Source organism: Lynx rufus, unplaced genomic scaffold (assembly GCF_022079265.1).
Source record: "Lynx rufus isolate CCGP_SWC_20201006 ecotype Redwood Valley unplaced genomic scaffold, mLynRuf1.p SCAF_1, whole genome shotgun sequence".
NCBI lineage: Eukaryota > Metazoa > Chordata > Mammalia > Carnivora > Felidae > Lynx > Lynx rufus.
In genome coordinates this window covers 113,158,158-113,184,467 of record NW_025814823.1, presented here as the reverse complement: position 1 = coordinate 113,184,467, position 26,310 = coordinate 113,158,158, and the positions used below count along the sequence as shown (strand labels likewise).

The 26,310-nt window shown below is 44.0% G+C and overlaps 1 long non-coding RNA gene across 5 annotated transcripts in view; it reads right to left on the bottom strand.

Annotated features, from left to right (window-relative positions):
* The window catches only part of LOC124515941 (uncharacterized), a 252,499-nt gene extending 233,144 nt beyond the window's left edge, over positions 1-19,355 (bottom strand). For 2 of the 5 annotated variants that reach the window (XR_006962935.1, XR_006962941.1), the window contains exons 1-4: positions 19,306-19,355; positions 11,902-12,003; positions 8,635-8,965; positions 5,116-5,274 (exon numbers count right to left, since the gene is read on the bottom strand). This is a non-coding gene — a long non-coding RNA (uncharacterized LOC124515941). Of the gene's footprint in view, positions 1-988; positions 1,775-5,115; positions 5,275-8,634; positions 8,966-11,901; positions 12,004-14,903; positions 15,043-17,281; positions 17,400-19,305 lie in introns of those variants that run through there. The other 3 variants (XR_006962940.1, XR_006962934.1, XR_006962942.1) reach the window with 3 other exon arrangements.
* Between the last annotated feature and the right edge of the window lie 6,955 nt (positions 19,356-26,310).

Sequence of the window (26,310 nt, the reverse complement as noted above, 5' to 3'; positions counted from 1 at the left end):
TCCCTGTGCGCTCCGATTTCCCATTTCCCCTTCCATCTTTATTCCTTAATGTCCCACCCCTTTGCTCTGCCCTTTCCCTTTCTTGCAGAGTTGTTTTTCTCTTCTGCTGTCTTCACCTCACGCTAAGGCCTCTCAAGCAGTGGATCAGAAATTTGATGCAGGTCATAAATCCTTACTTAGCGTGCCTCCAGAAGGCTTCCACAGACAGCTGACATTTGCTCCTCCACACCTCAGGGACTTCCCCTCTAGAGCTCTGTGGCAGACGCCCTTCCCTCAGCCACCTCTCCATCTTCCTTGCAAACAGAGCTGTATTTTGTTGGTAGCAGGTGGGCAGTGGAAGACTTGGAGAAGAGTGACATTTTCACATCCTGGGGGGGCATGGTTTAAGCTGGCCAGGTAATCCCAGTCGTCTCCACGATCGTGCTGGACAAGGGTATGTGTCCCAGTCTGGCCAGTGAGACTGAGGGGACATCTGCTGAGGGACCTTCTCTTTCATAATAAAAGGAAGAGTATTGCAGGAGGAATAGCCCCCTTGCCACCCTCGCCCTTACTGCCTGCCTGGGATGCCACCACCTCAGAATGTGTTGCTTAACATTTCAGTATCATCTTGTCACTCTTAGTGAAAGGCCAAGAGCATCTCAGGGTGTAACACAGAGCCCTTCCTGTCACTGCCAGTCCTCTGCCAGCACAGATTTGCATAGCAGACCAAAGTCACTCCCAGCATGGCCCAGTCCTCTGTGTCTATCAGTTAGGAGGGTCTGTTACCCTCATTTAGCAAATGACTTACTCTAGTGATACAGCTGGGGAACACTGTACTGAAATGCAGCTGATTATACTTTAGGGCAGAGACGATGTGCCAGAGGGGGCTGATTCGTTAGGAGAAGTGGTAGAAAAATGCAGGCTGTTGGTATGCTTTTAACCACTTCTTTTAGCCATCAGCAAGGTCTTACAAGAGGTAAGTTAGGCTTAACTGAACTCCAAAAGCAGAGAGAGAAAACCACACAGCTTTATTAACAGGAGGCCTTTTGTGCTCTTGCCCTAAAATCCAAGTTGAATGCAGGGCCAAGAATCTGGAGATGGTCAAGGTCAGAAAGGCTGTGTTGTCCACCCAAGCTACAGTTAGACATGGAAGATGCAGAAGACTGAGAAACACACAACACTGAGGGGAAAGATGAGCCTGTTGTCACAGGCCTCTTTCTGCCACCTTCTTGTAAGTACTCCCTGTTCCCTGGGAAGCTGTATCTAGAATGAAGTATGGGGTCAAGGAGAGGATTATTGTTGCTGCTTTTGCAAATGATCCAACGCTTGAAATAATCCAAGGTGAGGAAGTTAAACTTTATGCCAGGGGAGTGAACATGGCACAGAGGCAGAGAAGACACCTAACTCTGGGTACCTGCGTGCCCACTGAAATTCCTAGAAGCAAAGAGATGAAACTCCTAAGTTTTTAAGGGACCTCTATTGCCAAAGAAAGGCCCGGGTTGTCTGACAATAGCCTACATGCCTAACCCCTAAGCCTTGACCTTGGTATTTGTTACATCAGGAAGTGGATCACAAAAGCTCTGCTTCCCAAAAGGATCACATTTCATCTCCCAGTAAACACGTCAGGGGTGACTATGGAGGAAATTGAACAGGAACATCGTTCCGATAGGAGAATCAATGAATGTCAAGTTGGCTGGCCAAAGAGTCATTCCACTGCCTGGGCAGAAGGTTCTTACCACTTCTGTCCAGCAGCAGGATATACTACAGCAGTTCATCTCAAAGCAGAAAGATCTACCTGAATAAGAAAAAGTGAAGGGTGTTACAGTTGTGATATTACAAATAAGAAAAAAACTTCCAAAAAAGTTTTCTAAACTTTCAAATGAAAAAATAAAGGTGGCATTAGCATTCTATTATCTCTATAATCATTGAATCATGAAATTATTGTCATATGACTAGATGATTAAAGAAAGAGACAAAATGTAGTAAAATAATTGAGTTAGGCGCTTAATAAAAATACTCATTATACAATAGTATATTATTTTTATTTTTGCTCTATTTTTTGATACTTGGGGTATATGGCAACCTTTTGCATTTCATAATTTCTTATGTTTTTTTCTCATTCTGGGTAAATAGTGCATTTGTATGCCTAATTCTGTATTTATAATTTAGTATTTTTCTTAAATAAGGACTCCCAAATTGTGTATGCTCAACCCACAAAGCCCTCCCCGAATCTCTCCCCGATTCTCTCTCACCAGATCATTCAGATCTGAGGGGAAATGCTGTCCATCATCCGGAGATCTTGGAGCTGGGGCTGGACATCCAGCTCATCTGGATGAGACTGAGCATGTGAGTGAGTTTTTCGTGTATGTGTCTAGCTTGCCGAAGTGTATGTGTGAGAAGACAGGTGGGTACATACAATGGGAACCACAAGATTATTGTGGTGAACACCATTGTTTTCTCACTAAGCAGCCATTTCCCCTTCTTTCCTTCCCAACACAATCACAATTTTATTTGGTTATCCACCCTTCTCCTCATAACACACAGTAAACTAACTGGCTCCATCCTATAAGCCTGGGGGTAGATTATGATTAGTTAACAAAGAAGTACATGGCATGTCCTGTGCAGGTGTTATGGCTCAGGAAATTCAGGAGGGGGTACATGTGTGGACTTTGTCCATCCAAGTGAAGGAAAGGACTAGCATTCCACAATTCAATGGAGATTACCTGGGAAGCTCGCTTCTCCAGCTGTAGCTGACAGCCAACACAGAACCATGAGACAGACCAGCCTTAGAAAGAATCTAATGTTGCGAACGGCAGTCCAGATGAATGGAAAAAAACACAACCCCACCATGATATGGTCGACCTTCAACTCCACCAACCCTGAATCCTGCCTTACCGCTTGATCTGTTATGCAAGATCAGTACGTTCCTTTTTTTTTAAAAGCCAGTTGGCATTAATATTTGTTGCATTTAAAATCATCTTAATTAATACAGTGTGTGGCTTCAATTCAATATATCAAGGTTCTTGTCAGTTTGTTTTCTTCAAACCATATCATTCAGGAATTTTACAATTTCGACACAGCACATTTAGCTAAATTATACTTTTTAAAAAAATTAGACTCTATATTTCACTGCTATACCATTTATGCTGATAAGATTGCTTTTATAACTCATAGCATTGAAAGTACATGCATTTCCCTCCATCTTGATGATACTTGGTGTAGTGTTCCTAGTTAACTTCCCACATCTTTTTCATCTCTGAAGTAGCACATCGATTGTTAATCTTTAATAGTTTTTAGTAGCTAATTAAACTGCTACACACTTTCAGACTTCCTTGAATGAAAACTACTTATTTCCTTTCTGAAAAAAAAAAAAAAAAGGACCAGAAACTCTATTTTTAACTGGGTTTTTAAAAAATCTAGAGAACGAAAGTAAGCTTCATCATTGTTTCTGTAAATAGCCTAAAGGTAAGATGGCATGTTATGAGAGATCTAAGCAATTCACCAGGAATCGAAGGATCAATTTCCCTTAAATTGTTTCTGTACAATGCAAGCAGCCAAATTCTGCACGGTTACTGTGCTCCCAAATAATCTGGGACAGATATAGGGTGCTGAAGACTAGACTGGCCACGGAGGTGATGTGAAGGAGGCATGAAAGCAAATCGCTTTCCCAGTAATCACGCTTGAGCCTTTAAGACTTGGATCAGATTCCTCAGGGATTGTGAAATCTAGGCCTCTGACTTGCTAAGCTCACCAAGAAAGATAGTGTGTTAGTTTCCTCTTTGAAACCGCCAGGGTCCGAAATCCCTTTTCTCAACAGCATCCAATTCGAGGGTTATACCTCCTGTCAGCCAAGAGGCTCTACCTTACGCCTCCTTGAAGTTTCTTCTTTCACTGACATCAATTCTTGTCTCCTTTTGTTCTACTCGACCCCCACCTCAGTAATGGACCAGAAATGATTCCAAAATCCTATGTAAAGCAGGAGGTAAGTAACCCTTCTCTTTATACAAGGCAAAGCTGGAAACCTTACTAGGCTGTTTTCTTTCCTTTTTTTAATTTTTAAGTTTATTTATTTATTTTGAGAGAGAAAAAGAGAGAGAGGGCATGCACACAAGCAGGGGAAGGGAGGGGGCAGGGGGACAGAATCCCAAGTAGGCTCCACACTCCATGTTGAGGCCAGTGCAGGTCTCCATCTCATAACCATGAGCTCATGGCCTGACTCGAAATCAAGAGTCAGACGCTTAACCAACTGAGCTACCCAGGTGCCCCTCTATGTGCACGTTTATACTCTGCTTTCTTATGATTAACATCTTGGTAAATATTTGTCCTGCATGATAGTAAATATTCTTAATCTGAAAACATTTTCAGAGCTGCATAGGGGGTCTGTCATGAGCATGTATTTATTTAAACCCCTCCCCAAACTTCAGCTATTATAAAGAAATATTGCAATGCATATATATGGGCACAAATCTTTTCCTGGCTTTCTGTTTTCCCAACAAAGACTCCAGAAAGAGCAATTGCCATTTCACAAGACCTGGAAGCTCTATAGCATATTGGTTATGGTTGCAGGTTCTGGAGTCACAGATAGAGACTTGAATCTCAGCTTAGCCATTCTTTAATGAAAGACTGTGGGCAAGTACATAAATCCTCCAAGCCTCAGTTTCTTTATCTGCAAATAGATGAAAGCAGTCTGTACCTGACAGGAGTGTTATTAGAATTAAATGAAATGATGCATGTACAAGTAGAGTCTTTGACACATACACAGCACTCAATAAATGATGTAAGAATTGCTATAGCAGAATAGGAAAAGAGTAACAGAACATCTATCTCTAGAATTTGAAAAATCCAGAGGCGTAGAAAGAAGAAAATGTCCATCACCTATATTATATTAACTTTTTGCATGTTGACATGTACTTCAAGTGTTTGTTTTTTAAATTACTCAAATATGATATGACTACACTCTTCCTTGTGAAAAGGACAGTGCCGATAAGTGGAAAGACGAGGTATAACCTTCCCAATCTTAACAGAGCCCCAAACTCAGTTGTATTCGTTTTCCTAAAATCACCTTTGTTCCGAAAGGTTGACTACCTTAGGACCATCATGTCACTTCTACTGTCACCTATACCCTAAGTCACTTACCTGGGCCTCAGTGATATCAAAATGGATGTCAAGCCCACTGCTCCCCTTCACTTTTGCTCTTACTTCTGGTTTGCTCTCTTGGACCATTTCTTCCCATTCTGGCGTGGAAGCACATCATTGTCTCGGGTCTTCTCAAAAAGGGACCTCCGTTCTCTGTTGCTGTTGGAACGAAGTGGGAGCAGCCGGTCAAGGTCTTACAGAGGATCCTCAGCCGCATCGCTGCCAACAGGCCTCCTCCCGGGGAACACTCACTTAGCTCAGGTGAACCCAGTAGTCCATGGCTGGCCTTCATTCAGATTTACAGGTTCAGAGACCTGATTTTAAGCAGGAGAACTTCCTCTCAGGGACAAATTCCTACCATTCCAGCTTTTGTACTCTGAAGTATACTCAGGGCTAATTGTTGAATTTCCAATGAAAAATATCACTCTCCTGGGGTGCCTGGGTGGCTCAGTGGGTTGAGCATCCGACTTGGGCTCGGGTCATGAACTCATGGAGCGTGGGTTTGGGCCCCGCGTTGGGCTCAGTGCTGACAGCTCGGATCCTGAAGCCTGCTTCGGATCTTGTGTCTCCTCTCTCTATTGCTCCCCTGCTTCCACTCTGTTTCTCTCCCTCCCTCCCTCCCTCTCTCTCTTCTCTCTCTCTCTCAAAAATAAAGATTAAATTTTTTTTTTAAATTGTCACTCTCCTTGTGACAGCGGAGTGCTGTCTCTCCAACAGAGAGAGACACACAAGAATCCAAATTTAAGTTAGAAGCTGTTTGCACATATAAAATCAACATTAAATGCTCTTGGAACATACTGCCCAGTATGGTACCAACTTAAAATTTCACCGGTTGTCTATCAGTGCCTGTGTTAATACATTCTTGTCAACATTGGTCATCAGTGAAATATTTTCAGTTAATTTGTAGGCAAGCACCCATTCTCACTGTTTCCACTGGCATCAAATGACATTGTGAATGTTCTTTCCATTTTCTGGGGGTATTAACAGTATTATGTCAATCAATGTCACATACAGTTCTAATGGGGGGACGTTAGTCTTCGTGAGGCTCCACAGTAAGACAGCTGGACAGAACTGAACTTTACAGCTTTATGTGAGGGAGAGCTCACTGGACATCCCTAAAGTAGGGAAACTTTTTACCAGGGAAAAATATGAAAACACTCAGATTCCGAATCTGACTTTAAAGCACCAGGTTATGACCCTTTCTAAACCACATGCATATCCTATGCGTGAAATACTAAAGCACAGAGCTTTGCTTGGGCCAACTTTGATCCATCCATAAGCACTTTGGTCAGAGCAGATGAGTCACTCCTATTAGCTGTTATCATGGAAAAGAGAGATTAGGGTTTGGGAACAGAAAAGAGAGAAGTGGAATGGAGGTTTTTGGTAAAGACTTGGGAGGACAGAAAAAAAAACTGAAGGAAGCCAACCGAAGCTCAGACCTATGTCCTGAGGTCTCCTGGGAAGACAGAGCTGAGTACAAATCTCTAAGAGCATACTGATGGGGATGCTGTGCATCCGGCTCACTCCCTGGCATTGCAACAAGACCAGGAAGATGGGAGTCAAGAAGTCTGAGTCATCTCATCAAAAAGGAATCAGACATTTGGGCTAATAATCAAATAGAAAAAAATGATATGGTGTCTGTGAGGAAGCACAATGAATTCCCAGACACTCTTCTGAAGCTCTAAGGAAGGGTCATATTAAAATTTTTCCGTGCCACATAAATTAATTGCATAGTAGTGATTACTGTTAATTTAAAATGTATTAGATGAAGTTGATATTCTTTTTATTGGGTTGGGTTAGATTTATTTCACATTGATGAATGTGGAAGTTTTATAAGGGTGTTCACAGAGTTTTCTGTGACATTGGTCCTCTTAACTCTTTTTCCTATGGTCTTAAGATCCTCAACCATGCATTTTTTTTTTTTTTTACCATGAAAGTTTTTAGACAAGGGTCTCTATAGTGTGAGTGAGGCTGGATTTCCATGGTTTTCTTCTTCCTGGTGTGATTTCATTCCCACAAGTACCAGAGTGTTAGAAGCTAGTCATCACAACGCAAGCTTGCGTTTCCATTTTTCTCTTAAGAGACTTTGGAGACCATGGGTCCACAGTTGCTTGCAGAAGAGACCTCTTGGGTAGATGGGTGGGGACTTCCTCTTGCCTTCTCGTCATCTGACTTGCTCAGTTTCCTCGGTCCATTACTCTCATTGGCCTTCACATTGATTTTCTAGCATCCCTTCCTGCCTCCTCAACACGCAACCCCCACCTTGTCCATAGTCATTCCACTTCTCAGAGTGCTCCAGCACTATTAACTTCTGTCTCACCCATCCCTGCCCTCAGTTAGCCTTCCTGTCTGAATTCTAGCTAGTTCCAAGCCACTGAGCATCACTGGAGAAAGTCCCAAAACAAAGGGACGAGTCAACATGGCAGACTGGTTAACTCATGTGCTTAAGCATCAAACTGATTATGGCTGCAACGAAAAAATGAGTGTTTTTAGCTATGTGACCTTAGGCGAGTCACTCAGCCTGCCAGAATTCCAGCTCCTCATCAGATATAATAAAACAGATATAATAAAAGCACCTACTTAGAATATTAAGCCAGGTGTCGGGCATACAGTTGGCATTCAATCAACACCAACTGTTGTTACAGCTACATGACGATGGTAATGAACCAGATACTCTGCTAGGCACTGCACTACGTCACTTAACCTTCGCGGCAACTCTTTGAAGGTGGTGGTGCCTCCATTTTACAGATGAGGCAGATGAGGCTCCCAGGGTAATTGAAGAATAACTATTAAGCAGTGCTGCTGGTTCACAACTGCGGGCTCCAAAGCCTTTTTTCTTTCTCCCAAAGCACACTGTGCTCTCAGTGTCCATTGTAAAAGGAACTAGAAAGGTTTTTCTTAAGCCACCGTTTTCTGAGTTAAATACCAGGGACTGTGCTGCCTGCTTTCCTTGCAGCATTTCATTTCAATCCTCACTACACCTCTCTAACTAACGATGCAGCTATTAATTACGTATATAACTTTAGAAAACCTAATCACAAGCTCAATGAGAGCTTTCCGCACAAAGAAAAATCACTTTTCCTGTCCAACACGGGCAAAGTTCTAGTGGCTGTTGGTGCCACTCGACCCTTCTACATGCCTAACAGGTGCTGGCCGCCAGATGCTGCAATTCCTACTTCCTTCTCCCCTCCCCCTCCCCCCCCCCCCCCCCCCCCCCCCGCTCTACTACTGGCTTATTTTGTGCTGTTTTCCCATCCCCCTTACGTTGGGGCACTTTGAATAACTGCCACACAGATGCCAATGTTTCAGTGGTAAGACTGCAATTAGAGGGAAATTAACAAGTATGTCAATAGTGATGCATAATGGAAGGATTACTGATGTTTTCCAGTTAGATATTGTATTTTGTTTCATTGTGGGATTCAAATTAACTCATCAATATTGGATGGCATATGATAAATAGCTCTTCTAAATAAAGAATAGAGATTCTTCCTAAGCGCCAAAGAGATGAGATTTATGTACCTGCTTGGGAACACCTGCCCTGGCTGGGGCTTTGTGCAGGACCGGGCCTGACTCAGGGCAAATCGTCAGCACGGCAGTGAGGCTGCTCTCCTGAGTTCACAACTGCTCTAATATAATTCAGGTGGGGTCCTAGTGGAACAGTTAGCTGGGGTACTGACAGGGGGACAAAAGTCCATTTGCACGAGGAATTGAAGGTCCTTCTGCAAAAACCCTCATCCAGAGGGAAAGTGGATCCACGAGCTTCACCCAGTGATCAAGCTCTGTCACTGGAGTGGGGCGCTGCACTGCCACTTCAGGTCCTGAGTCTGGCCTCGCCCTCACACATTCACGTCTGGGTTTTAAAGAGAGAGGACACTGTCAGCAAATAGTGAAAGCACTGTATTGCTAAAATAAAACAAAAACAAAACCCAAAGTGGGTAGCTTTTTTGAGACAAGTTACCACCCTAGGACAGTGCAGAGATGCTCCCCCCATCAACCCAGACTACCACATCTCTGGCACATCAAGAGTTCCAGTATGGTGCTGATGGTCCCATGCGAGTTGGTGAAAGTGGCAGCAGTGGATGATGGAAAATGACTGTGTTTAATGGAAAAGTAGAGGCAAACCCGGCAGGAGATGGCAGAGAGGTCTGGACGAGGCAGTAGCATTCAGTGGGCTAGTGGTACCCAGTCAAAAGGGACAATGGTTTGTGTCAGTTACCTACAGTGGCTGACTGAACTTGCCAGAGTACACATGTGAGGCCCCCCATGGTACTCCCAGGAATAGTGCAGGGACTTTACAGGAAGTTGCAGCAAAGGAAGAAAAAGCCTGGGAAAGTTAGCTTATTGTTGTAACCATGGCGATCCAGCGAGGTCTGGCTCTCAGGTCGCAGGGAACTACAGCACAGAATAGTACTAATTATAGGGGCACTTGGGTGGCTCAGTTGCTTAGGCGCCCGACTTCAGCTCAGGGCATGATCTCACAGTCTGTGAGTTCAAGCCCTGTGTCAGGTTCTGTGCTGACAGCTCAGAGCCTGGAGCCTGCTTCACATTCTGTGTCTCCCTCTCTCTCTGCCCCTCTTCTGCTTGCACTCTTCCCCCCTCTCTCTCTCTCTCAAAAATAAAGTTTAAAAAAATTTAAAAATTTTAAAAAGAGAATAGTATTAAGTATAAAAGTGTGTACCACAAAATGTATCAAAGGCCTAAATATAAGACCTGAAACTAAAGTTCTTAGGAGAAAGCGCAGGAGAAAAATTCACAGTACCAGATTTGGCAAAGATTTCTTGGCTATGACACCAAGAACATAGGCAATAAGAATAAAAATAAACTGGACTAGATCAAAATTAAAAACTTACTGTGCATCAAAAAACACAATTGCCAGAGTAAAAAGGCAAACTATTAAGTGAGAAAAAAATATTTGCAAATCATGTAGCTAATAAGGGGGTTAGTATCTAGAATATATAAAGAACCCCTACAACTCTGCAACAACAACAACAAAATAACCAATTTTTTTTTAAATGGGCAAAGGATTCGAATAGACATTTCTCCAAAGATATTTAGGCCAACCAGCATACGCAAAGATGCTCAACATTACTAATCATCAGGGAAATATAAATTGAAATCAAATGAGATATCACTTCACACCCATTAGGATGGATATTGCAAAAAAAAGAAAAGAAAAGAAAAGAAAAGAAAAGAAAAGAAAAGAAAAGAAAAGAAAAGAAAAGAAACAGATAATACCAAGTGTTGGCTAGGAAGTGAAGAAATTGGACCCTTGGGCACTGTTGTGGTGAATGTAAATTGGTACCGCAGCCACTACGAAAAGCAGTATGGCAGCTCCTCAGAAAATTAAAAATAGAATTACCATATGAGATGCGCCTGGGTGGCTCAGCTGGTTGAGTGTCCGACTTCCGCTCAGGTCATAATCTCACAGATCGTGGGTTTGAGGTCTGTCAGTGCAGAGCCTGCTTCAGGTTCTGTCTCCTTCTCTCTCTGCCCCTCCTCCCATGTCTCTCAAAGATAAGTAAATAAAATTTAAAGAAAAAAAAAAAAAGACTTACCATATGACCCAGCAATTCCACCTCTGGGTATATGCCACAAAGAATTGAAAGGAGGGCGTTGAAGACGTATCTGCTCAGCCATGCTCACAGCAGCACTATTTATAATCGCCAAAAGATGGAAGTAACCCAAGCACCCATGAGCGAATGAATATACAAACAAAACGCGATGATCTCACCTTTGTGAACTTGGGCCTCACATCAGCCTCCGTGCCGACAGTGCAGAGCCTGCTTAGATTCTCTCTCTCTCTCTCTCTCTCTCCCTCTCTCTGCCCCTCCTCCACTTTCTCTCTCTCTCTCGAAATAAAAAAATACATAAACAAAATGTGATACATATACACAGTTGAATATTCAGCCTTAAGAAGGAAGAAAATTCTGGCACAGACTGCAATATGGATAAACCTTGAGGGAATTACATGAAGTGAAATAAATCACAAAAAGACAAATACTGTAGGATTCCAATTATGGGAGGTATCTAGAGTAGTCAAATTCACAAGGACAGAAAGTAGAATGATGATTGCCAGGGGCTGGGGGGAGGGGGAAATGGAGGGGTTGTATAGTTTCAGTTTGGGAAGTTGGAAGAGTTTTGGGGATTGGTTGTACAACAGTGTGAATAGATCCAACAAAACTGAAGTGTAAACTTAGGGAGATGGTAAGTGACGCAGCGTGTATTTTAGCACAATGTTTAAAAACGTTTATTTCAGAGAGAGAGAAAGTGCACATGGACATATGTGAGCGAATGAGGGGCAGAGAAAGAGAGGGAGAGAGAGATTCCCAAGCAGGCTCCACGCTGTCAGCACAGAGCCCGATGTGGGACGGACTTGAACCCACAAACCGTGAGATCATGACCTGAGCTGAAATCAAGAGTTGGATGCTTAACCGACTGAGCCACCGAGGTGCCCCACACTTAAGCACAATTTAAAACAAAATGTGTACCAACCTGAGGGCAGTATTTGGAAACTAAGCTTTTCTCAATGTCATCTGAGGTCAGGGTGGTGGAACATCGGTTCCTTCCCTCACCCTACCCAAACTGTTCACGAATGCCTAGCTTTAGAGCAGCGCTTCTCAACGGGGAGAGACTGACCATGTTTGGAGACGTTTTTGGTTCATGACTAGGGCGACACTGCTGGCATCTATGGGCAAGAGACCAGGGATGCTTCTAGACACCCTACAGTGCTCAGGACAGTCTCCCAGAATGAAGAATCAGACAGATTTCAAACAGATTTTCATGTACCCCCAGAAAGATGTCTCCAAAGCGTCATCTATCTCGTTTTGTCCTCAGCGAAGATGCTCCAGATCAGCCATCATCTTTCACTAATCTTCTGAGAGCTGAAGCCTGCGAAGAATAAAAGGAGAGAGCTGTTATCTCTGCAGGCATGCGGTGATTCTGTCCTGGCTCTGGGTGAAATTTTATCCACACGTTCCAGGTTGCTTAGTCACACACTCAGCTACATTGCACGGATGTGGCCTGTCCCTGTATGAAATCCTCTCACTAACCTCTCTGTGAGCTAGAGAGGCTTCAGGGGCTCGCCTCTGAATGATGTCCAGAAGGAAGCTGGGTTGAAGTATTTGACTGTGTGATTCACAATGGGAAGTATTAGTGTAACAACGACAAATGCCGTTGACCCGAATGTGCAAATTCTCAAAACCAGACGATTCAATCAGGCAACCAGTTAAATTCCTGCTCTTTGGTGGCTCCTGTTTAGGTGGACACGAGGGGCTGTGTCGGCATGAGAATAAACTGTTTCTCAAACGCGGCAGAATGCAAAGACAGGATGCCTCTTTCCTTTTTCCCGTCATAAGGTAATTATAAGTGCAGTAGTTTATGCTAATTCTAAAATTACTTATCTCTAAACTGGTAGGGCCGGAAAGGTGAATTGTGGCAACCCCTAATTGTTACAGACAAAGCACAGAGGCCCAGAGAGGGGAAATGATTTGCCTAAAGGTAAGTGAGCTCGTAAGTCAGGGAGGGCTTTCTACCCTGGAGGGTGGCGGGCCACGGCATCTGATGCCTGGATTCTCATGCTGTTTCACTCACCGTGAGAGCCTGAGCAAGTCAGGATTAAATGACAGAGAACAGATACAGTGTGTGTCACATTTAAGTGGCCAGTGTGTGATTTAATACTATTTGAACTCCCCAAAGTCAACTATAAGCCCCAATAACGTTAGAGGCAGCCCTTTCTCCTTTGTGACATCATTCACTGCTGTGCACGTAAGTTGTTTCCAACATTTTATGCCAACTGCAAACATCCAACATGTTTTTTTTTTTTAACGTTTTTATTTATTTTTGAGACAGAGAGAGACAGAGCATGAACGGGGGAGGGGCAGAGAGAGAGGGAGACACAGAATCGGAAACAGGCTCCAGGCTCTGAGCCATCAGCCCAGAGCCTGACGCGGGGCTCGAACTCACGGACCGCGAGATCGTGACCTGAGCCGAAGTCGGACGCTCAACCGACTGAGCCACCCAGGCGCCCCAAACATCCAACATGTTTTAATTGCCTCCTATTCATTCCATCGGTGAGGGAGGGATTCCTGCCTTGGGGTTACAGGGATGGCCTACCACAGAACGTCTGACACTGGACAGATCAAGATCTACTAGTCATGCATACAGCCTGGGGAAGGAGGCCACAACATGACATACAGGGCCACAGGGGGGCTGTGTTCAGGAAAAGAGTGGACAGGCAGGGCTGTGGGAGTAGGCTTTGTAGCATCGAGAAGAAGGGGTGCCCCTTGGCCTCAAGGGAGGATGTGACTGACTTGGTTGAATGATTCTGCGGACGGGCAAGGAACTGAAACCCTCTACTCAGGGATATAAGCAAGGACTGCGTCTGGTGCCCTGGATAAGGAGGGTTATTTGGCCAGGGAACCTTATCCACAGGAGCAGGGTGGGGAGGGAAGCGTGTGGGAAGGCCAGCGGAGCCCCTCTTGATTTAACCAGATGTCAAGGCAGCACATAACACTGAGCCTTACTCGAGCCTCAGAACTGAAGCCTGAAAGAATTTTATAGTGAAAAACTACACAACCACCACCCAAATTCTAGCAGTGACACTCTACTTGTTGTATTACATATTCACCCATCTCTCCATCCCTCTTTCCATCAATTTATCTTATGTTTTATGTTTCAGAGTAAACTGCGAACAAAAGCATACTTCCTTCTAGATATTTCAGCATGAAAACCACTAAGTTGAATATTTGCATAGTTGTTTCTTTTGATGAGCATCTTGCAAACGATGAAATGCACAAGTTTTAAGTGCCCACTGTGAGTTTTGACGAGAGCATACACCTGAGTAACCAAAACCCCTATCGAGATATAGAATATTATTACCATCATCCCAGGAAGTTCTGTCATGGCCCCTCCCAGTCGATGCCTGCCTTCAGCTCCCTCAGAGGAAACCACTTTTCTGATCTAAGTTAGTTTTGTCTATTCTTAAAGTTCATATGAATTGCACACAACCTGACAATGTGTCCTCTTTATGGGAGTCTCCTTTCCCTCAACATACGTTTTCTGGGTTCGTCCCTGGTATGTTCCTTTTTATTGCTAGGTGGTAGTATTTCATTGCAGGAATACACTACGAATATGTACTTTTTCATACATTCTTCTACTGAAGGACACTTAGGCTGCTACGTACGTTTAAATAGAAGTCTTTCTATGGACATGTTTTCATTCCTCTTGGATAAGGCTTAAGATCACAGGGTAGAGGATATGAAACAGAAGGCCGTTTTCAAAGTGGTGTTTGTACAATGTATGTCTCCACCAACAATGTATGAAAATTCCTATTGTCCCAAATCATTAATGTTTGGTGTTGTCTGTCTTTTTGTAACTCATTCTTGAGTTGAGTTTGGAAGTTGAGAAGGTGTGTGTGCAAGAAGGCAGGACTCCGGGGACCGTACAGGATTTTTGTAGAGCGTGGCCCCAAGCCTGTCGATTGTCATCAGACATTTTCCTGGCTGAGTCCAGGGCAGCATCGATCCCCTGTTCTTTGACACTTAAGAGCTGTGATGTCCCTGAAACCTGGCAAAGGTACTTGAGATATGACCCGAAGCTGCAGTGTTGGAGGCCACAACTATGCTGTTTGACACTTTGTGAAGGGTACTTTCTGCATGAGCTAACGACGTGCTGAGGCCTCGGGCCATGTCCGCTGGGGAGCCTGCGAACCTTCAGGGTTCACACACACACAGCCTCTTGGCTCCCTTCAGTGGGACTGAGTCAACAAAAAGCTGGCTCGCACTACCAACCTGTGGCCATTAGCAAGGCAGGTGAAAATGGATCTGGCCCTCCTCTACCTTCCCATCCCCGAGGAACCGAGCAGCTGAGAGTGCGGAGGGGACGCTGTAGATGCATCGACAGAAGAAAAAGTGCCCGGAGCTCTACATTCTGTTAAAAGAAAACATTGGTGCTGAAAGAAACAAAGCAGGAAGAAAAAGAAGGCAAGCATGTAGAGGTAGGGAATGGCGGTGTCTCTCAGCTCTGATCCGCTGCTAAGCTGACAATGCTCCCTGAGGAAGGGGCAAGGAGGGGAGAAAGGTGCAGCCACAGGTCCTCCCCCAAGTGACCCCAGGACTAAGATGGGCAGCAGTGAGGAATAAGCTGTTGTACATGCGATCACGGAACAAGCGGGATAGGGCACATGGCAAAGATAAACATTGAGGCCGGAAGTAACCGGCAGGAGGAATTTGCCCTTGTCCTTCACGGAGGGGAAACATCACTTGGTTTTGACAGGCAGGGCCGATTCCAAAGGCAGGAGACAGGAGAGCAAAAGCCGTGGTCAGAGAGTGGTCCTGTGTGGTCAGTCATCCAGGGAGTGGGAGCAGAGGCAGTCTGGGAACTTGAAGGCCAAGGTTAAGACCTTCAGTTTAATTCATTCTGCAATGAGGAGCCATGAAAAATCAGGGAAGTGGTGTCCTGAAGGCTATGGCTTCGAAAGATGAGTCAGATTTCAAGGTAGGGCCTGATTAGCAGGAGATAGGTGAGGTCGTCACACCAGTGGGGAGGCAGTTAGAGAAGTCTACTGCAGCGAACCAGGTCAAAGGAGGTCAGGGCCCGAGCTGAGATGTCAGCAGAGGCTGGAAAAAAGGAGATGGATGGGAGAGACGCAGAGGGTAAATACACTCCTGTGTTTGTTCACCACCAAAGAGCACGAGCAGGCAGCACGTCCCCAAGGACGAGAATGCTGCAAGTCAGTGTGGAAACCAAGGACCTGCCACCCTGCTGTGTCCCAGAGGCCGGCCTGGAAGAGTGGGCAACACGATAACTCAGCCAACCTCCACCCCGGCCGCCTCGTTCCTCCAGACGCAGAAGACACAAGTGCTGATGTGCAGTGGATGCACCTGCTGTTCCCTCACCCCCAGGGTCCAGGCAAGAGGAGGGTAAGGTCGATCGGAGGGGTGAGGGTGCTGTGTGCCATCCCCCCTCACGTTCTCTCTGGTGACTTCACTTCCACTGGCGCTTCTCCAATGTGTCCTCCTCCTAAAGACCCACAATGGTCATGTAACCCCCCCTTGTGTCCCCTGCCACCAGGCCCTCACTCAAACTGCCCTAAGGCTTCCCGTGGGTCTCAGGATAAAATTCCAAATCCCTCTCACCCTTCCAACTTCTCCTAGTATCCTTCCTGTCCCTGCCCGCTGCCTCCAGTCAGGCTAATTCCCTTGAGCAAAGTGCTAAGCATTCCCCTATAATGCCCCCTACCTGGAAATACCCTTCACCCCCTCCCCCAGCCACATCCCACTCACCTCTTGGGCCCAGGGTGGCTGCCTTGCCCCTCACTCACCATCCAGTGTCAACAAGATTCCCTCTATTAATTTCTCTCATAGCACCATTTCCCCCCTTTCCCGGCACTTATCGCAACTCGTAGTTATATAATTATTTGATTTTAAACATTAAACGTCCATCCTCATTAGCTGGTGAACTCCATAAGGCAGAGGCCATGCCTGCCTTGCTCACTGCTGGCCCCAGGCCTTGTAGAGGCTGGGGCAGGTGCTCAGGGGCACCTGAGTAGAATGGATGGGTGAGTGAATCCTGAGCTCTGGTGTTCCATGGCCATCTCTCCAAGTGCAGCAGCCCGGGAAACACTGCTCACTGGAACCCGACTGCACGTCAGGCTCTTTTCTGGAAAGGAGGTTAGCCCTCCTGGAGGGTGCAGATGGTCACTTTCCTGGGAGTGGCTGAAGTCTTCTCACAAGCCCTCGTGCATGCTTACTCCAATGCGATTTTACCTGCGAATGTGAAAACTACAAGTGCTAAACATCTCCCTGGCCCTGCTAGGGAGGGGAATGGCTTCCCAGAAGCACCAGCAGGTGTAAAACAGAGATAAGTAAGTGGGTTTTTGTCTTTACTGGCGTTGCACAGGAGCTGTGTGGATCCTACAATTCTAGTTAGCACGGACTTCGGAAGAGAAAAGCACTATTTTAAGGAGAGCCCTTCATATTACAATGGCATTTACAAAGTGACAGCTTCAACAGCTGTAGGAGTAGTATAAATAGTCTGAGACACAGCACTGCGCTATGACACCCCAACACATGCCCTTCAAGGGCCCAGTGGAGAAGGACATGCCAAAAATAGGGATCTGGCAGCTACTGGCACGTGTGTGATGCTGTGTTATGGAACTGTGACATACCTCAGCTTCCCCTTGAGGAGTGGGTCCAAGCTGGTACATATTTCGCATGTTTGCTTGCGTCATCAACACCCGGAAATAAAATCAGGTTAGACGGAGTGAAATCGTCCTTGCCAGTTGAATCAGCTGATGCTCAGGTTTATCAGAGCAGGGGTTCTCGGCGATGCTGCACATTAGAATTACCTGCGGAGTTTTCCTAAACCCTGGTGCCCACAACACAGCCCATAACGACACCCTCAGAATCTCCGGGATGAGGCTCGGGTATGACTGTGTTTTAAACCTCCCCAGGTGATTGCAATGGGAAGCCAAGTTCGAGAAGCCCAGCGTAAGGGTTTTCGAGATTTGGAGAAATGGCCCGAACTAGTCAGGTATTTCATGACTCCAAACATAAATCAAGGCCGCATTGCCAGTACTGAGATGATTATATAAAAGGAGAAAAAGGGAAACTGATGCTGGCTGAACACTTGAGAGGCAGAGACAGGGTAGGAGTTAAGAGCACTTACTCTAACTTCTTAACATCAACTCCTGGTTTTATTACTTCCCAGCTGTGTGACCTTTGGCAACTTGCTTAAAACCTCTGTGCTCTATTTCTGTCTTTTTTCAAAGCATAAGTGCAGCCCACAAATATTTCTATATTTACCTGCCTCGTGGACAACGGAAGGTCAGGGGCTGGGAAGAAGCCTTCCCAGGAAGGCAAAGAGCCCTCATGGGCCCAAGTGCATGAGGAGAAAGATCAGGCCACACGGACGTGAAGTCCAAGTACTTTCATGGGAACTACATGAGAAATCAGAGACATGGGGTCTTGTGCCTGAATTGAGGTTCTGACAGGACTAGAATTATTGCCTGCACTGAATGCCTTACGTGCATGGGGGCCGAGACAAAACAAAGCAGGCAGAGCTATAAAATAGGATTTCAGGGGCGCCTGGGTGGCTCAGTCGGTTAAGTGTCCGACTTCAGCTCAGGTCATGATCTCATGGTTTGTGGGTTCAAGCCCCACATCAGGCTCTGTGCCGACAGCTCGGAGCCTGGAGCCTGTTTCGGATTCTGTGTCTCCCTCTCTCTCTGCCCCTCCCCCACTCACGCTCTGTCTCCCTCTGTCTCAAAAATAAATAAACATTAATTTAAAAAAAATAGGGTTTCATTCTGAAGTGCATCCAATTTATAAATGCTATGTATACACATAGGCTTGGCACATACAAGTTTCTCTCCCTTTCCTCCCTGTCTCTCGGAATCGTTCTTTTTATGACAAATAAGCTGAGTCTACATTCTAGAGTCTGAGTTCTTTGAACCAAGAACATCCTTACCTTCTCATCACCTAGCTCAGCAAGGCAGAGACTCTACTTCTACTTCTGACTGCCACCCCAAGAACACAGGGCTCCCTCCCCACCCAGCTCCTAGTCAGGGGGTACGGCAAGGCTTCAGCTACCTTGCTTAAGCTAAGTCCCAGTTGAATGAGGTCGACAGGTGGGGGCTCCCTTCTTCCACCCAGTCCCCATGTGTGGAAAGGAGGCTCTCCTCCCCTGAGCATAGAGAATACTGATCTCATCACTGTTGACTGGCTCATGAGGTGGTGCCTCCATGGCAGGAGAGGCAGGCTGAGGGGACCCCAGGCTGCTAACAGCAACACACACACACACACACACACACACACACACACACACACACAGTGAATACTCAACTCCTAGAGTAAGAGTGTCACTTAGAGTGCAGCCTGTCATCGTCTCCACCTCCAGCTCTAGAGCCCCAGCTGAGACAATTCTGCCTGAGGTGGGAAGCAGACCATCAAACAGGGAGCTCATAAGCTCTTTGCAAAGGAACTGACTTCATTTGCAACAGAGAGCTGAGAAGTTCAAAGGGGCCCTCAAGACAGAGGAGGTTGTGATGGAATCGGCTGGGGGGAGATTGGTGGATTTAGTGAAGATACAGCCCAGGCTTTAGGTTGGCTGGTTTATAGTAGACACTCAGGGAATAAAAGAGCTGGGAGGAGCACCCCTGGGGTCAGAAGAAATATTAAATATTTCAGTTACCTGCGGTCAACGATAGTCAGGGAGCAGAGGTCCTCCTTCTGAGGCATCCGTGGAAGAGCAATACTAGCCTAACGCTTTGTCACAATGTCTGTGTCATTCCCCTCATTTATCTCACCACAAAGGCATTTTTCATGTCATGTCACCAACACAAGAAGGGTGAATACAGTACGAGGAGTTATTCTGAGAGAGGTTGAGAGAGAGAAACCACATTCCCATAATGTATTACAGTATATTGTTAATTGTTGTGTTTTATTATTATTGTTGCTAATCCTAACTGTGCCCGATTCATAAGCTAAACTTTATCATAGGTATGTATATAGGAAAAAACATAGTATATATGGGGTTGCATACTGGCTATTTTCATGTGTCTATTGGGGGCCTTGGAATGTATCCCTTGTGGATAAGGTGGAGGGGGGGTACTGTCCCAACCTCAGAAACCACTCCACAATTTGAAAGGATTAAATACAAGCAATTTATGCGCAGGGCACTGTTTAAAGTAATAAAGCATTCAATGGAATACACACCTGCATGTGATCAGGCAAAGAGAGAAAGGGAGGCCTACAGATACCACTGTCACCCCCAGGTGACCACGGGCATACCCAAAGCTGTGCCTTCCTGTGGAGTAACATCAGAGGCTTCATTAACACTGTGTTGTGTGTGTTGGGAGGGGGATAAATGTAACTACAATAATCCAGACAGTCACTACAATATCAACAAGCCAATAACAACAACAAGCTGCAGAGGAGAGAGACTAGCTTCCAGAGTTGCTACACTGAAAAACAAGAGGAGACAGCACAAACTGCCTGTGAAAGATGAGATGTCAGACTTAGCAGCAAAAGACTTCAGAATAGCCCTTCTAAATATGTTCATGGAAGTGAAAGCATAATTAAAGAAGTAAAGCAAGATGTGATAACAATGCCCTATCAAATAGAGAATGTCGATCAAGAGACATAAATTACAAAAAAAAAAAAAAAAGAGAGAGAGAGAGAGAGAGAACCAAGTGGAATGGAAATTCTGGAGTTGAAAAGTACACTAACAGAAATAAAAAAAAAAAATCATTCGAGGTTGCAATAGTAAACTTTACCTGGCAGAGGAAAGAATTAGTGAACTTGAAGATACATCAATAGAGATTATGCAAGCCAAAGAACCAAGTGAAAAAAGTAGGGGAAAAGTAGACACAGCCTCAGAGAAACACGAGGGATACCATCAAATGCATCAACTGAGTATAAACAGAGTATCAGAGGAAAGGAGACAAAGGAGTAGAGGGAATATTCCAAAAATTAATGGCAGAAAATTTTCCAAACGTATTGAAAAACAACCTGCACATCCAAGAAGCTCAATTAACTCCAGGTATAATAAAAACAGAGATCCACAAACAGACACATCATAGTAAAATTTCTGAAAATCAGAGACAAGGAGAAAGTCCCGAAAACAGCCAAGAGAAAAATGACGTCACTTACAAGGGGATCCCAGTAAGACATATAGTTGACTTACCACTCCAGGAGAAACAATGGAGGCCAGAAGACAACAGGATAGTATTCAAAATTCTCAATTAAAAAATCATCAGCCAAGAACGCTATATCCAGCCAAGTTACCTTTCAAAAATGGAGGGGACAAGCACTGAGTAATGTATAGAATTGTTGAATCATTATATATAACACTGAAACTATTATAACACTGGACATTAATCATACTTGAATTAAAAAATGGTATTTGGGGCGCCTGGGTGGCTCAGTCGGTTTAAGCGGCCGACTTCGGTTCAGGTCATGATCTTGCGATCCGTGAGTTCCAGCCCCGCGTCGGGCTCTGTGCTGACAGCTCGGAGCCTGGAGCCTGTTTCAGATTCTGTGTCTCCCTCTCTCTGTACTCCTCCCCTGCTTTCTCTCTGTCTCTCTGTCTCTCTCAAAAATAAATAAACATTAAAAAAATAAAAAATAAAAAAACCCATGTATATAATGTAATGTTGGGTTTATAACATACCACAATGTAATGTGTGTGTACTATTCTTGCCAGTAATAGCACAAAGGAGGTAAGTGGGAGCAAAATTGTATTGGGATAAGGAAACCACTACAGATGGCAAAGCAACAACTATAACAAAGTATTTTTGTGTTTGTAACATTAGTAGATATACTATGTGTAACGCTATACCACAAAAAGGAGGTAAAGGGAATAGAGCTTTATAGGAATGACATTTCAATATAACACTGTAATTATGCTAGTACACATTTGAAGCAGGCTCTCCTAGGTTGATGTAGATAATAAACCCCAGAGCAACCACAGAAAACATAACTGAAAGAAGACAGGTGAAAAAACATTAAAGAAATAAAAATGACATTTTTAATTTACAAAGTGGGACTGGAAAGACCTTAAAAGTTGGAAAAAGGTAGGGAATAACTTTAGGTTTTAGGGAGTTTGTTTAGACAGAAGGAAGGTGCTGGGTCTCCTCTGAACATGGCTGAGTTTCTTGGCAAGAAAGCAGGATTCTGAGGACCAAGGTATTTTCAAACTTCCTCTGAACACTACTCTTTTTTTTTTTTAATTTTTTAAAATGTTTATTCATTTTTGAGAGAGAGAGAGAGAGAGAGAGAGCGCACAAGCAGGGGAAGGGCATAGAGACAGGGAGACACAGAATCTGAAGCAGGCTCCAGGCTCTGAGCTGTTGGCCCATGGCCAGATGCGGGGCTCGAACCCATGAACGGCAAGATCATGACCTGAGCGGAAGTCCGACACTTAACCAACTGAGCCACTCAGGCGCTCTTTTATCTTGCGCAATGAAACAGTCTCACTTTTATGTAAATAATCCCAAGTGGGAGACTGATTTACAAATATTTTTAAGCAATTTAGTAAAAATGGTAGTATTCACACTGTACTGATTTGAGGTTGAGTATATAAAAGGATGAGACTGTAGAAATCTGGTAATTGGTATGATCAACGTAACCTGTCCAACCTCTGAGAGAGTTTAGGTTTATTAGATGATAGTATCTTTCTTTCCCTCTAAAATGAGATTGTTTACCGCCCTGGCATTAGCAGAAAGTTCCTAACACTGAGGACACCAACGCAAGCTAAGTGTCTACTTTGATACTGCTCCTGTCTAAAGGCATTAATATTTTCTGAAAGATGGAGAACTGCATAATTAACTGACTATATTTAGTGCTGAAGAGTTGCTATTGACATCTGTAGCATACAACTCTTAAAAAAACAATGATTGTTTCTCTGATAACCACAGAGGCAATTCTATCATTTTTGTAAACATCTAATCATGTAAGGAAAAAAATGAAAAGTAATATGCAGCAGCTACATGCAGAATATGAAAACAAAATACTGGGAAAAAAATCAAATAAGACTGAAAAGATTTGGCAAGTGAAATGTGGTCCTGAAGAAGTCACTATGTTACAAAATGTTACTTCTCTTTACATTATCATTTTAGTATAATTGCCCCCCCCTTCAACAAAGCCTAATAGAATATTAAGGGATATTTAAAGATGATTTATATATATATGGGAAATATATATATATATATATATATATATATATAGTGACTAAAAGGAGTTTACAAAATAACAGTGAAGGGGGGCTTCTATTATCAGAAAATCAATGACATTAAAGAGTTACAGTTACTAAAGCAGCATGACACTTGCAGAAGACAACGGATAGATATCCATGAATAAGAACAGAAAACTCCAAGAGAGACCCAAGGTCAGCACTGGTATAGATAAAGACACTACAGATCAACAGAGGAAGTTTTGTACTTTCCAGTAAATAGTGTTCAAATTTGCCTACATTTTTAGAAAAAAAATTGGATCTTTATTTCATATTATTCACCCCAATGCATATTAAACAATTAATGTAAGACCATGAGAGTAAGTAATGTAAGACCATGCAAAATACAGATGAATATCTGTTTACTTTGTGACAAAATACTTACTAAGCATAAAAGCAAATGAAATCAGAAAAAAAATTCGTATGTTAGAGAAAAATTTCAAGCTTCAACATGTTGAGAAGTTTGGAAGTAGGAAAAATATCCGTAGCATTTGCAAAGGAGGGTTAATATTTTACATATAAAAATATTTTTGTAAATCACTATGGAGGCAATACTCCTACAGTAAAATGAAAACAGATATAAGAGGCAATTCGGAAAAGAAGAAACACAAGGGACCAAGTTAAAAACAAAACAAAAAAAAAGTTCAGGGGCGCTTGGCTGGCTCAGTTGGTTAAGTGTTGATCAAAACTCTTGATTTTAGCTCGAGTCATGATGCCAGGGTCGTGAGACGGAGTCCGGAATTGGGCTTCGTGCTGGGTGTGGGGATTCTGGCTTGGGATTCTCTCTCTCCCTCTCCCTCTGCACCTCACCTGCTCGCTCTCTCTCTGTCTCTCACTCTCTCTCTCTCAAAAAAAAAAAAAAAAAAAAAAAAAGCTCAAGTTCACTGTAATCAAGAAAACGAAAACTGCAACCATGATATAGCAGTTTCACTTATTATCCAGGTAGGATGTTTTTCATTCCAATTACAGAAAACCTGACTAAATGTAGCTCAGAAAATCGTAATGTTTATTATCTCACACAGAAGAGTCTGGTCTGGAGTTGGTCCCCTGCTAGTTAATTTAGTGGATCGCCATGCTGTCTAGGACCCACTTTTTCTATCTCTGCCCTCCTCTGCACGCTGCCTCTTGCTCTCCATGCGTGTCCCCTCAGGGTCACCTGAGGGGTGCAGTACCTCTAGTTTCTAGATGTCCCCTTCCACTATAATGAAAAAATGGACCGTTTTTCCCTCTGTGTCTCTTTTAATCAAAGAGTGACCCACTTCCTAGGGGCCCTCAAGGAGTCCCTTCAGGCTCAGCTGGCTAGGATTGGGTCATTTGCCTGTGATCAACCTTGTTACTGGAAAGGGATATGGAGTTACACCTGTGGGTTTCGATTAGCTAAGATTTACACCCTGAGTCCGAATTAAATCCTGTATAGTTGCTAGCGGAGTATCAGTGGATGCAAACTTCCTCGGTCAAGCTTTTCAGAAGCTTTTGGACTACATATACCCACTAACCCACAATTCTAGTTGGATGGCTCATAAAAGGCTTCTCACTAAATTATTTTTAAAAATAAGAAATAAGCCACATGCACAAAAATAAGTAGTTGGTTAAAGAACTCAGGCTATCATTACAAGGTAGAATAATATGGAGCCATCAAAATTGTTTTATATACAAGTTATTTATGTGGACATATATTCATGTTCTATCAAGTGGGTAGGAACAATGCTTAAAATATTATCCTATCCTTTAAAAATATAAGTAAAAGTCTGGGAAGATATATACCAATATCTTTTTAAATGCTTATTTATTTATTCAGAGAGAGAGAGAGGAGAGGAGGGACAGAGAGAGAGAGAGAGAGAGAGAGAGAGAGAGAGAGAATCTCAAGCAGGTTCCACACTGTCAGTGCAGAGCTCCATGCAAGGCTCAAACCCAGAAGCTGTGAGATCATGACCTGAGCTGAAATCAAGAGTCAATGCTTAACCAACTGAGCCACCCAGGCACCTCTACACCAATATCTTAATACTGATGTGATGGCTGCAAATTATTAATTTTCCCCTCGGTTTGGGGGGTATTTTGCAACATTTTTAATATTAAAGTTATTTTGTAATTAAAATGGAGGAAACATTAAAAAGGAATAATATTCAATCTTGTTTTATATTTTTTCTTCCCTTTCACAGCCAAGATGAAGGCTCTGACAAGTATGACACGTGCATTAGTCTGGGATGTTTGCATCAAGAAAGAAGAGACTGGCTCAGCTGTGTGCCTGGTTCCTGGCACCAGGAGCCTGCGGAGGGACAGAAGTTCAAGCAGAGCGCGTCGTGTGCAAGAACCAGAAGACCTGGGCTCCTCTGAGCCTGGGGGCACCATCGTTACCTCTGTGAATGTCCAGCCCTCATTCAGCTCTTAAAATGCAATAGGAAAGTGGCTTTGCATTATTTTTAAGCAGAGATTTAAATAGGTGCTTATGTTTGCCCAGAGAAGCAGCCGGTAGCAGCAGAAAGCACTGCGGGAAAGAAACTATATAGATGTGTAGCAATTTTGTTTCATTGTTACATAGTACAAATCCCCACCCTTCTTTCCCCCTCCTTTCCAGCGAGTTCGGGGACCAGTATTCCTCTTAACTGCGGAAGCTATTTGGAAGAGCTCCATAACAACCAGAATAACGAGAGCTTAAATTACAGCATACTTACTCTGGGCTGCCTTGCTAAATTCCTTGCACATTTTATCACATTTAATCCACATGACTACCTTGGGAAGTTGATGCTATTTTTAATGCTCTTTTCACTGAAAAAGAAACTGGTAACTTTTTTTTAACGTTTTTTAAGGTTACTTTTAAAGGTCACGGGGCTAGGGAGCCACGGAAGCCAGCGTGCATCGTTGTCTGTTAGGCTCTGAAGTACAAGCTGCCCTCTTCCCTACTGTGTTGCTCCTTAAATTTGGGGGAAAGGGGTGTAAGCATCACTAGGCGTGGCTGAAGGGCAGAGCCAGAGAAGGCACAATATCAGAGTCCTCTATGTCTCCCAGCAAAGTGCGCAGGAGAGTTGGCAGTAAAAGAGCTTTAGGGAGGGTGTGGGGTGTGTGTTTGGGTAAGAGCACTGGACCTGCTCTGTTGGGGGAAGCACACCAGTGTCTCACTGGGCATTGGGTCTCAGAGAAGCAAATTAGATTGCAGCTGCATCTGTCACATTCTATGGGACAGTCTTCTCCTTTTAAGCATCCAGGTTTGCGACCCTTGACCCTTGATTCCTAAAGTTATGGGACTATTGTCCTCTAATCATGGATTTTCCCATGTGCTTCTGTAAACACAAAAACACATTCACACAGACACACACCAGGATTTCTCACTTTAAATTGCTTGGGTCCAGGAGGAGTGAATGCATAAGCCTAATGAGGTCTGTACATGGGTGAGAGCCATCCGCTCTCCTGGGTACATTACCTGATGGCAGAGGTTTCCTTCTGAGGTTTCCCTTTGGAATGTTAAGT